At 45.6% G+C, this 10,610-nt stretch overlaps 1 protein-coding gene across 1 annotated transcript in view; it reads left to right on the top strand.

Annotated features, from left to right (window-relative positions):
* The first annotated feature begins 1,762 nt into the window (after positions 1 to 1,762).
* LOC135385819 (neural cell adhesion molecule 2-like) overlaps positions 1,763 to 10,610 on the top strand; it is a 598,454-nt gene continuing 589,606 nt past the window's right edge. Inside the window, exon 1 of the mRNA XM_064615351.1 lies at positions 1,763 to 2,139. The gene's annotated coding sequence lies outside the window, so the exon portion shown is untranslated. The remainder of the gene's footprint in view (positions 2,140 to 10,610) is intronic.

The raw sequence follows: 10,610 nt of genomic DNA, 5'->3' as shown, positions 1-10,610 counted from the left end.
TTCAGGGCGGAATAATCAATGGACGCTACGCTTTCCGGATCTATTACGTACGTGCAACCGCATTCTTCCATTCGTTTATTCCTTCACCACGTCCTCCTGCGGCCATTATGGTACGACACGACATCTTGACACCTCCATTCGCACACAAGATATAACGAGCAGTGACCGCACACGCCACTGGAAAGTCCAGCCCACGTCTTTTCTGAACACGCGTCTTGCACGTCTATTCATTGATTCGGGACGTCGGAGCAATCTTGTGGCTGGGCTTTCCAATGTCGGCGAGGCATTGTGTGTGTGTGTCAAGAAGCACAGAATAACATATCGCATGTATCACAGGTAAAACAAAAAGGAAAGAGTTCATCGATGTTCAAAGCGCTCTCGCTTACCGGAATCATATAGCCGGCAATTTCAACCTACCATTGCTTTGAAAGTGATTTTGATTTGAAGGTATTTCTCCGTTTCTCGTCAAGCGTCCATTTTGAGGGATTTGAGAGGATTCATGTGGTAAACGCAGCATAAACAGACACTTGCGGCAGCACAGCTGCGAATTCTCCACTGGAAAGTTTATTCACATTGCGCACTTAAATAGGTGTAATAACAGCAGCTGAAGTCAGTTACGGGCACAACAAGAAACGCACCAGCGATCTCATCGTCATGTTTTTCAAACAGCTTACGAAATAAGATTTCTTCTTTTTGCTTCTTCGTTGTGCCCGTTGCCAACGTCAGCTGCTGTTATTGGAATGAGCACGATCTACTATCCTGGGGACTACACAGGGCTCCTCACTGACCATGTGTTTACTGGAGTAGCCGAATTCGTTGTCTGATGAGTTCAATCTCCCCCTTTTTTGTTTCTCGACAAATTCAACCATGTGCAAAATCGTAAGTGGTGAAGTGGTAATCGTAAAGGTTGGCGACGTTTTGAACGTAGGATTTACTCCGATTGCTTTTAACTGAAATAATTGATTGAATAGCTGATATTTGAACTGAAATAAACTTTACTATGTAAAATTAACAAATCGTTAAATGAATACATAAGCTAGCTAAATTGATCAAGTACTGAAATTAATTTAACATTGCACTATGAAATTTAAGTACGTATCAGCCGACTAAGCCATCGGAAAGAAGCACATTCTACGTAAAAAAAAGGCACGCTACGGAAAGACATGAGATCAACGATATACGTCTGCCGGGAATTTTTGCGACACATTACGCGTAATTTTATCAATTCATACTTGAAAGATTTTTTTTTTTAATTGAACACTGAAATTTGCCAGGTCAACCCAACAGTGGGGCAAAAATGCGAAAGACGTCGTTTCGGGACGCACAAATTGCCCACACATACCGTCGGCAATTTGCCCATCTCGAAACGACGTCTTTCGCATTTCTTCGTCCTCCATCATTTTCGTCATTCCGTCATTCTCCGTCAAGTTCCTCGCAGATAAATGTCGTGGATGGCATATTTTTCCCGCAGTGTGCGTTTCCAATTAATTTTTTTGTGATACGGTCACTAAAACACCCTGTATGTGCCTCCCACGTGCGTGCTTCGGCTTCAAAGCGTACAACACACATATATGCTACTGCATAGCCTAACATATCGCGTTCATTCACATACGCGGGAAATGAGAAGGAGCCTGAATGTCGATCGGAAGAGCTGGAGCTAGCCTCCGAGCAAGCGCTGTGTTCAGCGCCACCATGCTGATGCTGCGAACCGTTGCTTGCTCTCGCGAGTTCTCGTATTGGTCGGGACACTTGCCAGCGGCACTCGGGCAGCGCGGGCGTTTTGCCGGGCCGCTCACTGAGCGTTGCAGGAGTCTGCGCATTTTGCAGTGACATCCCGCGCGTGATGGTGCGGTGCTGTATCGGATAGGGGAGCGTGCAGAAGCTGCTGTGACACGAGAGTTGTTGGTGTGAAGTCGAGTAAGGTGTCATGTGTAAGATGGATTCGTCTGTGCCCCATACGGAGAAGTGAAATCGTTCTTTTCAGTGTGGGATGTACGGAAGTTGATAAGTATTGTTTCCGGAAGCAAGTGTGCTGGGATAGGTGCCAAACTGTGCGATTTTTTTTTCTTTTTGTGTGCGTCGTGCCTTCTGTGACGTAGTGTGACGTAGCGACACGGCGGGTAGAACTCTCTCATTGAGGTAAGTCTTTGATTTGATGGCAGCGGAAGGTGGCGGGCGTGATTGTCACTTGCTACCGTGGGGTTAGCGTTCAGCACCGTTGCTGATGAACGGAGATTAGAAGGGAACACGGAAAGTACGAAGTTCACGACGGTGGCGTATCCCTAAGCGGTATCGTCACATGTTAGTGTACTGTATTTAAGTGATCGTGGTGAGACAAAGCGCCATCTTAAAGAATTATGTGAATGACATGTAAGGAAAACAATGGCTGAGAACATTTATAAATTTCTTACGCTTTCCTACCGGTTTTGGAGGCCGCATGTCCAACAACACGCGTAATAAAACTTTGCCGGTACCTTACCTAACTGCCGATAATCAAATGCTTAATGAACTTGCGATATTAAACTGACTGGATATAGATGACTAACTAGATATGAAATCGCTGCAAATACGGTGCATTGTAAGCAGACGCTAGGAAATGTTTGATACGACGTCAGTAAGATTCAAATATTACACGAAAACGCCAAAGCGCACCGGCGTTCGAGCCCCCGACCGGCCTGATTTCTGAATTGTGCTGCTCTGTAATGACGTCGTATACTTTTTCATCATCGTCCTTACACCTCTTCGGGAAGGCCTTCTCGTAAGCTATAGTGTGCCAATTTTTCGGGTCGGGCTCAGCCCTATCTGTCTGGTTGCTTCCTCAATCACTCGCGCATAGCCCCCACCCTGTATTCGTGTTCTTTACATGGTGCCCGTCTCGGGAATTTATATTCCCATGTATCACATGATAGCTGTGATTCTCATAGATTTAACCACACGGAATTTGCTTGGCAACAGGTGCGCAAATAAAGGGAAACACGCTACAGCACACAAGTTCTAATTGGAAGAGATAATTCCTTTTACAGACGAGCTTTACGGTGGTGAGCCATCGTTCATCCCAAACAACGGGAAAGAGCACGGCCATATCAGAACGACCTGAATTGTGTATTTAGAAATGGGATATTCATGATGGGACTTGCCAAGCGAAAACGCGGCTATCACTTTTTCGTGTCGGCTTTTAATTCCGTTCACAGCTATCGCGCTGGGTTTCCGTGACACCTCATCCACAATATGGTTTGCATAATCTCTTACGCCTAATGCGGTAGTGTAGGGTAGAATACACCATATTTAGACTGTTACAGTAGACTCTGTATAATAACGAGCTCGCGAATAATAGAGGGTCACTTACGTATTTCGGTGTTCTATGCGCACAAGGTTGAGATATCCTTTCTAATGAGAAGCGCTAACAGTTGCACAGGCATCGCATGCGGCTATTTTTTATGGTTTCACAAAAAGGTTTCACTACCGTACGAATTATCTGCTCTAGTTCCAGCCCCATGTGTGGTATTGTGGACGACATCGAGCACATTTTGATGTCCTGCGTACGATAGAGTGAAGCTCGTCGCCTTCTACATTCGGATCTGTCCGCTCAATGTTTCAAAAGTACTTGGGCCCTGGAATCACAGTGTCAGACACCAAGGCGTTCTCCGCCGTAGTGACATTTTTCCGAGACCTTGGCGCAGACAAGTTTTGAGCCTATGGGTGTTTTGTGGGATTTGCTGTTCGACTGTTTGCGTGTTTGCGCGTTCTCTGACATCTCAGTGTGTGAGCAATTGTTTTCTCTCGGAATCACCAGCACCACCACTAATCATCATCACCATCCTCCTCCTCTTCATTGGCATCATCATTACACAAGTTTTCTACCAAAGTAACTGGTGCAAGTAATGTCGAGTTGCGGGCCTCACACAAGAGAAGCCAAAATCTCCATTCTATTTTTCTTAAAATCAAATGAAATTCAACATTTATCCCGCAACTCTTCCTGCCTCGTGGTTTCGTTTCCGCGTTCTTCATGTAACAGACCTTTAATTTCACCTTGCCGACCTGGTCCACGTCGCCCCGCGTGATCTCCCGTGGTGCTAGTTGTATGCCGACTGACGTGTAAGGCCGGTTTCACACTCGCGCTTTTTTTGCTCATCCGTGTTTTTCACGGGCGAGAAATGGACCCATTAAACTATGTGGTGCTGTTCACACAGGCACGTTTGTTCGCGGACCGTGTGTCCGTGCCGACAAACTCTCAACGTGTCCTATTTGCTCCTATTTGGCGTGCACTGTAGGGGACGCAGTTGTCTAAAATCAGCACTCCGTGGTTCATCGCATCTCAGATCTCCAGGTGTTGGAAGCCTTTTTGTTCCGAGTAATAAACACGTGCTGAACCTGGTCCCCCCTTCAAATACAATATTGGCACAATTCAAGCGCAACCGAGGTAATATGGAACGGCGCAGTACTGACAGGCGATTTTAGCTAACCATGTCCCCAACAGTACATTGCTCCGTCTCATACATGCCAAGCAGTGCGATTCACGGAAAGTTCGTGCGCATAATACTGGCTGGCAGCGGAGCGTTTCATTTCGGAGAGCTGCACACGAAGAACACCACGCCACCCTTATGCACCCGCACTTACGGCACATTGCGGCGCTCTGGTAATGACCGTCAGTGATGTAAGATCAAGGCAATTGAAATCAAGATAAAAGAAGAGCTATGCGCGTAAACTACACGAACAAACAACTTCCCACCGAAATCATGTCAGCATTACCCATGTTTACATAATGCTCATTCAGCTCGGTGTCACGTGCACCCGCGTTACGCGGACCACGTTTTCGCGAAAGCGGTAACATTTTCCATTCTGTCCCTTCTTTTTCCTAATTTTCTTCGTCGCTTCTTCCGTGAAAAAGAAACCTTGCTGGGCTCGTGTTCTTGTTCTCGAGGCGGTAGAAGCCCGATTTGAACCATAAATCTGCATGGATTATTCCTTGAACGCTCCTGCGGGATTTTATTCTTCCCGTAAAATGGCTATGGCTTAGATAAGAATTCGAAGTTAGGGATTTCAATGTTTCCATTTTGTTTCAGCGCTGGGTTTCAACGCTGGGTAGAACATTAGCACTGGCCTGCAGTGTAGCCGATGACTTCGATTGTGGTAACTGCGATTGCATTACTGCAACACTCTTTCGGCTGCGTCAGTCATGTCGTCCGACGTCGAACTTCTTTTAACTATTTTTTTTCTTCTTTTTAGCAAAGTGTCCACCCTGCCATCAAGGCTGTCTAGGTGACGCCCGCAAGTCATATATAGAGGCTTTTATGTATAGAGAAAACATTTTTAAAGACCTAACAACAGGCAGTGACCCCAAGGATGGAGCGGTTGAATTTGCGCAGAGCTTTCGAGTTTCAGCGGTATAGTTTTAGTGAGGGTGTACCTGAAGAAAATATATTGGTGCATTAATTAGAAATTGGATAGTTGTCTCGAGAGACAAACACACAAAGTAGCATTACCTATGAATTGTTCGGTACCTGTCCACAGCGATGAAGTTGGATAAGAGTGATCCTTAAACCGTTTGGATAGATGTGCCTGTTTGCTGCACATACAGAACATGCACGCGTCTTTAATCTTCAATGTCTACGGTCTAGAAAGGAGGCGCAATACGCGTGCAACACATTACGAGCAAGCTTTTGACCATCCTGTTGATGCCCGCTATACTTCGTGTCCTAAAACGTTATCTACACGGTGCCAATCCGCTGAACGAACAAGTTGCAAATGACGACGTCAGTGTTCTACTTGTCCAACAACGCAATGGCCTTAAGTAGTTGCGCGTAGTACTTGCAATACTCGCGGAGCTTTCATTTGAGATGATGAGGTACGAGTCAATGGAACGACATTGTCATCCCCTTGCATAGATCGTACGAGTATTACAACATCCCTTACTACTACAGCGCAACGAGGAACGTCAAATGTGACAGCTTCCCGCACGTGGGGCTATATTACTTTGCGTCTTGGGTATCTGTTCGCCTTTGTGTCATACACGCTGGAAATGGCCGCTCATATGCAGACTGCGCGTTTTCTTGCACAGATCTGATATTGTAGCTGCAGAGTGGACAGCGTAAACACAAACTGTCATTTGTGCCGTTTGCGAAGTATACAAACGCGCATTCTGTTTTTGCTTTAACTCATACAAAATATGCAGGTGTGTGGGTGGTACGGTGGATAATGTTGTCTGACAGCTAATTCAGCTATGTTTGAGGTGTCCATCGGATAAGAATAGATCCCGTAATTTAGCTACATGCTCTTCCTTGTTTTTAAAATTATTCACTTCATATTTTCTCTATTTCCAATGGTGCGGCGAATATTGTCCACCGTTTAGAAGTTATGCGCAAATTTCCCGAGCTTTAAGTTTTCTAGGTGCATTAGAGATGCATAAGGTAGTGTTTCGCACGGTTTGTTTTGTAAGGTCAACGACTTCAATACTGTGGGGGGGTGTCCCTATCTCTTACTCAAGGTTACAGCACTCGTCCTTCACGCCTCTGATAGTACGGTCCAAGTTACAATTCTAGCCGCTAGCAAAAGGGGATACGAAATTTAACAATTGTGATGACACCTCAGTCGTTTGCGAGCGCTTCATCCATAACGTGTCCATAAGCAAACAACGTTGGGTACACTTATTTAGAGTAACGTCATCACAAGTTGGGTACTTTCTCAATAGAAAAAGTGAACATAGAAATAAAATACAAGCGAGCTGGTGCATACTTGGCATTGGCGACATGTCCCTGAGCTTGGGGGAAGGACAAAATACAAACACAAAGCACAAGATCAGGCTCAAGTCAGCAAGATTAATATAGCAGGTACAAATATCTAACATGAAAACACCAGGAAGGGGAAACGTAACGCCACTTTGCCGTCTATGAAGAAGTGAATTTGACGCCTGATACCTGATTTATTCAAAGGATAGCGTTGCGTTAAAGTAAAACAAAGCAGAGATGAGACTGTTAGGGCGACAAGGATGTCTTACAATTTTGTTCGTACGTTTTTCTTAATATATATATAGTTGAAAAAAATTAAAGGTAGACAACGAAGGTGGAGGAAGTAAAAAAAAAGGGGGGGAAGTTATTCATTGACAGGTGGAAAGTTAAGGGGTTACGTCGACGTTGCGGCGGAAGCTCCGCCTTCGTGAGTACTCCTTGTCTGCCTCTAATTTTTTTCAACTACCAATTTCATTTCGCGGCCGCCCGAACACATTTCTTTCAGTGTTCGTGCCGAAACGTTCACGTGTGCAAGAAGATATTGTGCAAAGGAGGGGAAGCAAGAATGTGGAATAGTCTCTGTGAAGGCGATTACATTATAAACACAAGGGGCGATAACTATGGATAGATTTCTAATGTAACCTGGGGTGTGAGTGATTAACGCTGTTTCCAAAAGTGGGCGAGAAGCCCTTCGGGCCTTTTGAACCTTGTCACTTAGGTCGGTTTCACACTACCGCATTTCTGGTCCGTTTGTTTCGAAAATAGATGCTTGGGGCACTCGAGCCCCCACGGTTCCAATACGTCTGTTCCGGCTCCGTGAAAAATGCGGACGAGAAAAACGTTAGTGTGAAACTAGCCTTAGACAATACCCGAATTTCGTTTGGTCCTTTCTGCTCACCTGGGCGTTCTTCAACGTATACTGAAATCTGAGCACACCGCGTATAATATCCATCTCGGGGATGAGGTATCAACGTATAAGAATCACGTGTCAAAACAAGCTTCATAATACAGCCCAAAATTTATGCCGTTCTTGGATAGGTTCAGGATAACACAACTTTGGGAGCAGTGAGTGGTCACATTACCAGCGTATCCATTGAAACTACTTCATCTGGGTTTTCCTCAGACGCTTTCAGACATATGTCGGCACAGTTCCCTTAGAAGTCGGCCCAGGACGCACATTCCCTCAGGGCGTGAGTCGTGACGTTGCCCACATACGTGAGGCCGACAACGGCAAGCCCTATCACCACCACCACCACCACCACCACCACTACTTCATCTTCTTATATCTTTATTTCTTGTACTTATTGCGTGTATCACAACAATGGACCATTTTCCTGAGATGTGGCGCCCTCTCGAATGTCGTCTGCTACTGGCTGAAAAAAAAATGCACGCGAGGAGCGCTGCGGTTTCTGTGTCTTGCGTTCCAGCATACCTCGTGCATTCACTTTTTGAGTATCCATCTTATAGGCTTCAAGGCCTATTCCTGGTGCTTCTCCCTGTACAAAGTGTAAGTGCCCGTTTGATGTACGCAACATGACCCTGGAGCAAACCGTGTCCGTGTCATTCCATGCCAGACCAATAAGCTGTGCACAACTGTTTTGAAGAAGAGGAACAAGATTCTTGCGCTTGTTGAGTGCAGTGCAGTCACCAAACACTAAAGCTATTCGTTATCGTTCCTGGGTCCTTTCATACATTTCTGGTGCCGAGAAGCGTAGCCTCACTCATTGACGGAAGCAATCCAGGAACGGGAAAATGGTGTATAGCAGCGTTAACGTAGTAATGGCTACTGCTGTTTTCAGCTATGGTTTCAGCTATAGTTCCATTGTTTTCAACCAGAAGAGCAGAAGACGCGGGATGCGCATGCGCACAGCGATGGCGTGAAAATGGCGGATAGCGAGAGTACCTCAACACCGAGGTCGGCACGAGGGATAATAGCGTATTGATATACTCAAACGGTGTCACTATTCATCGTTTTAATTCGGGAGATGTAAATTGTAAAGCAGATTGATCAATAGTGTGAGAACATAGGACACGAGACGTCCGCTGTTTTAGGTTCGTTCTGCCTACAAGTTTTGTCACGACAGGTTACTTTGTCGAGGTAACGCAGGTAGGTATGCTCAGAAATGCATCATGAAATGTTGAGTTCATTATCTGGGCGTAAGGACACACGCTTTTACCTTCGAAGAGATTTCTTTGAGCTTCAGAGTGAGACTGGTGCATGACACGTCATTATAACTAGCGTGGTCTCTATATGGGCACCGTAAATCGTAATGAGAATATGGACGTTCGATTAGACGTCGCTTAATTAACTAAGAATGATACGCGATGGTTGGAAGCAATAATCATAATGACGGATCGGCTCATGTCCATGACTGTCGGTAATGACCCACCTCAGTTCACCTGGGACAAACCTTCTCAGACACAGGAATACAGTTAGAGCTAAAGTTCGTTTTGTACAACATGGTTACAGAGTAGAGTCGACGAGACCTTATCAATTCGATGGCATGAAATATTCCTTCCGGTTTCGAAGCTGGCAAATATGTGCGAACATATGGGGGGGTTCGACCTTTAACTCGATGCTTAATGGGTCGAAAAAGAGGAAGGTTAGACATACAAGAGCCTCGCAAACCCATATGCTTCTCGGCGGTGCTCTTGTTGTTTGCACGAATTTAATACGCAATACAACGGCGCAAAAGTCGGTCGGGGATTCCTTCTCATCTTTTTTCTCGACTTCAGAGCATTCATTCCTGGGCACTCCGTTCTCTTCGGTGCATCGATTGCCTTCCACGCATCAACCATGGGCGGCTTTCGCATTCCCAGTTGAACGTTCTTTATTGTAGAACTTGGCGGTCGTAACGGCTGACGCCCTTCCTTGACTTCCACATACATATATTGAAGACGAGGCTCGGCAGAGAAGACTTTTTGTGATCACGGAACTTTGTTCGGGGCTCATCTATCAGTGCTGTCCCGTCATCCGCAGAGTGCTTGCATTCATCTATAATGCAGACAATCTTCCGAGTCTAAAACTATACTTGTCCATCGGCGTGGCCGACATCTCATTTTTTTTCTTCTCTCTCTCGCCTTCTTCTTGTACGCTATCTAGCGGCGTGACACGGCGCTGAACTATGTTGACCCAAAATGGCGATAGAATTTCCCCGCTGTGAAATAAAACGAGGCGGGCGAAGGAAGATCGCTTGCAAGAGTTATAAACGAGTGGTCCAATCTCCCTCGTGGACAGCGGCCATCACTTGAGATAAAGCAATTAAGCCCTGAAGGCTAAGCAGTCAATGAGTAAAGGTGATGGCCCATTGCCTATAGACGTTAGTGCTTCGAGAAACACCTCATTATTTTTGCCACTAACATCTCGCAGGTATTCTGACGCTATAATTCGTATGTGTGGGGTCCTAAACAACGAGAACACTTTATTTTGACGGTCATGAGTGGGGTCCCCTCTCATGTCGACAAGCGATACCGTACCCCGTTGCTGGCGGTAATTTTGTGAAAATGGTGATGGTGAATGTTGTCATAATGATGAGCTTCACAGTGAGGACCGAAGTCCTATAGTGACCAGAAAGGTTAGTAACGATTTTAGGCCACGCTGTCGGTGAGCAGATTTGACCATGGACCAGGCAATTTTGTTGTCGTGTGAGGGCGAGAGTTTAGCTGGTTTAAAAACATTGTAAGCGTTGTCAATGAAAAGTTGGTGTAGTGTAGGCAATGGAGAAGTATGTGTTCCAGACGTTCGAATTCACCTGCAGTGGCTGCAGCTTGTGGAGCCCACTTCCTTCATTTCCTGATTATGTATTTTCTTTTTATATATTTTATTCCTGTTATTTTTCTTTTTTCTTTGCGGAATAGCAAGCAGACGTCCCGTTTGGCTGACCT

This window comes from Ornithodoros turicata, chromosome 2 (assembly GCF_037126465.1).
Source record: "Ornithodoros turicata isolate Travis chromosome 2, ASM3712646v1, whole genome shotgun sequence".
Lineage (NCBI taxonomy): Eukaryota > Metazoa > Arthropoda > Arachnida > Ixodida > Argasidae > Ornithodoros > Ornithodoros turicata.
The sequence above is the reverse complement of the archived record's forward strand: the minus strand, read 5'-3'. Positions and strand labels throughout refer to the sequence as shown.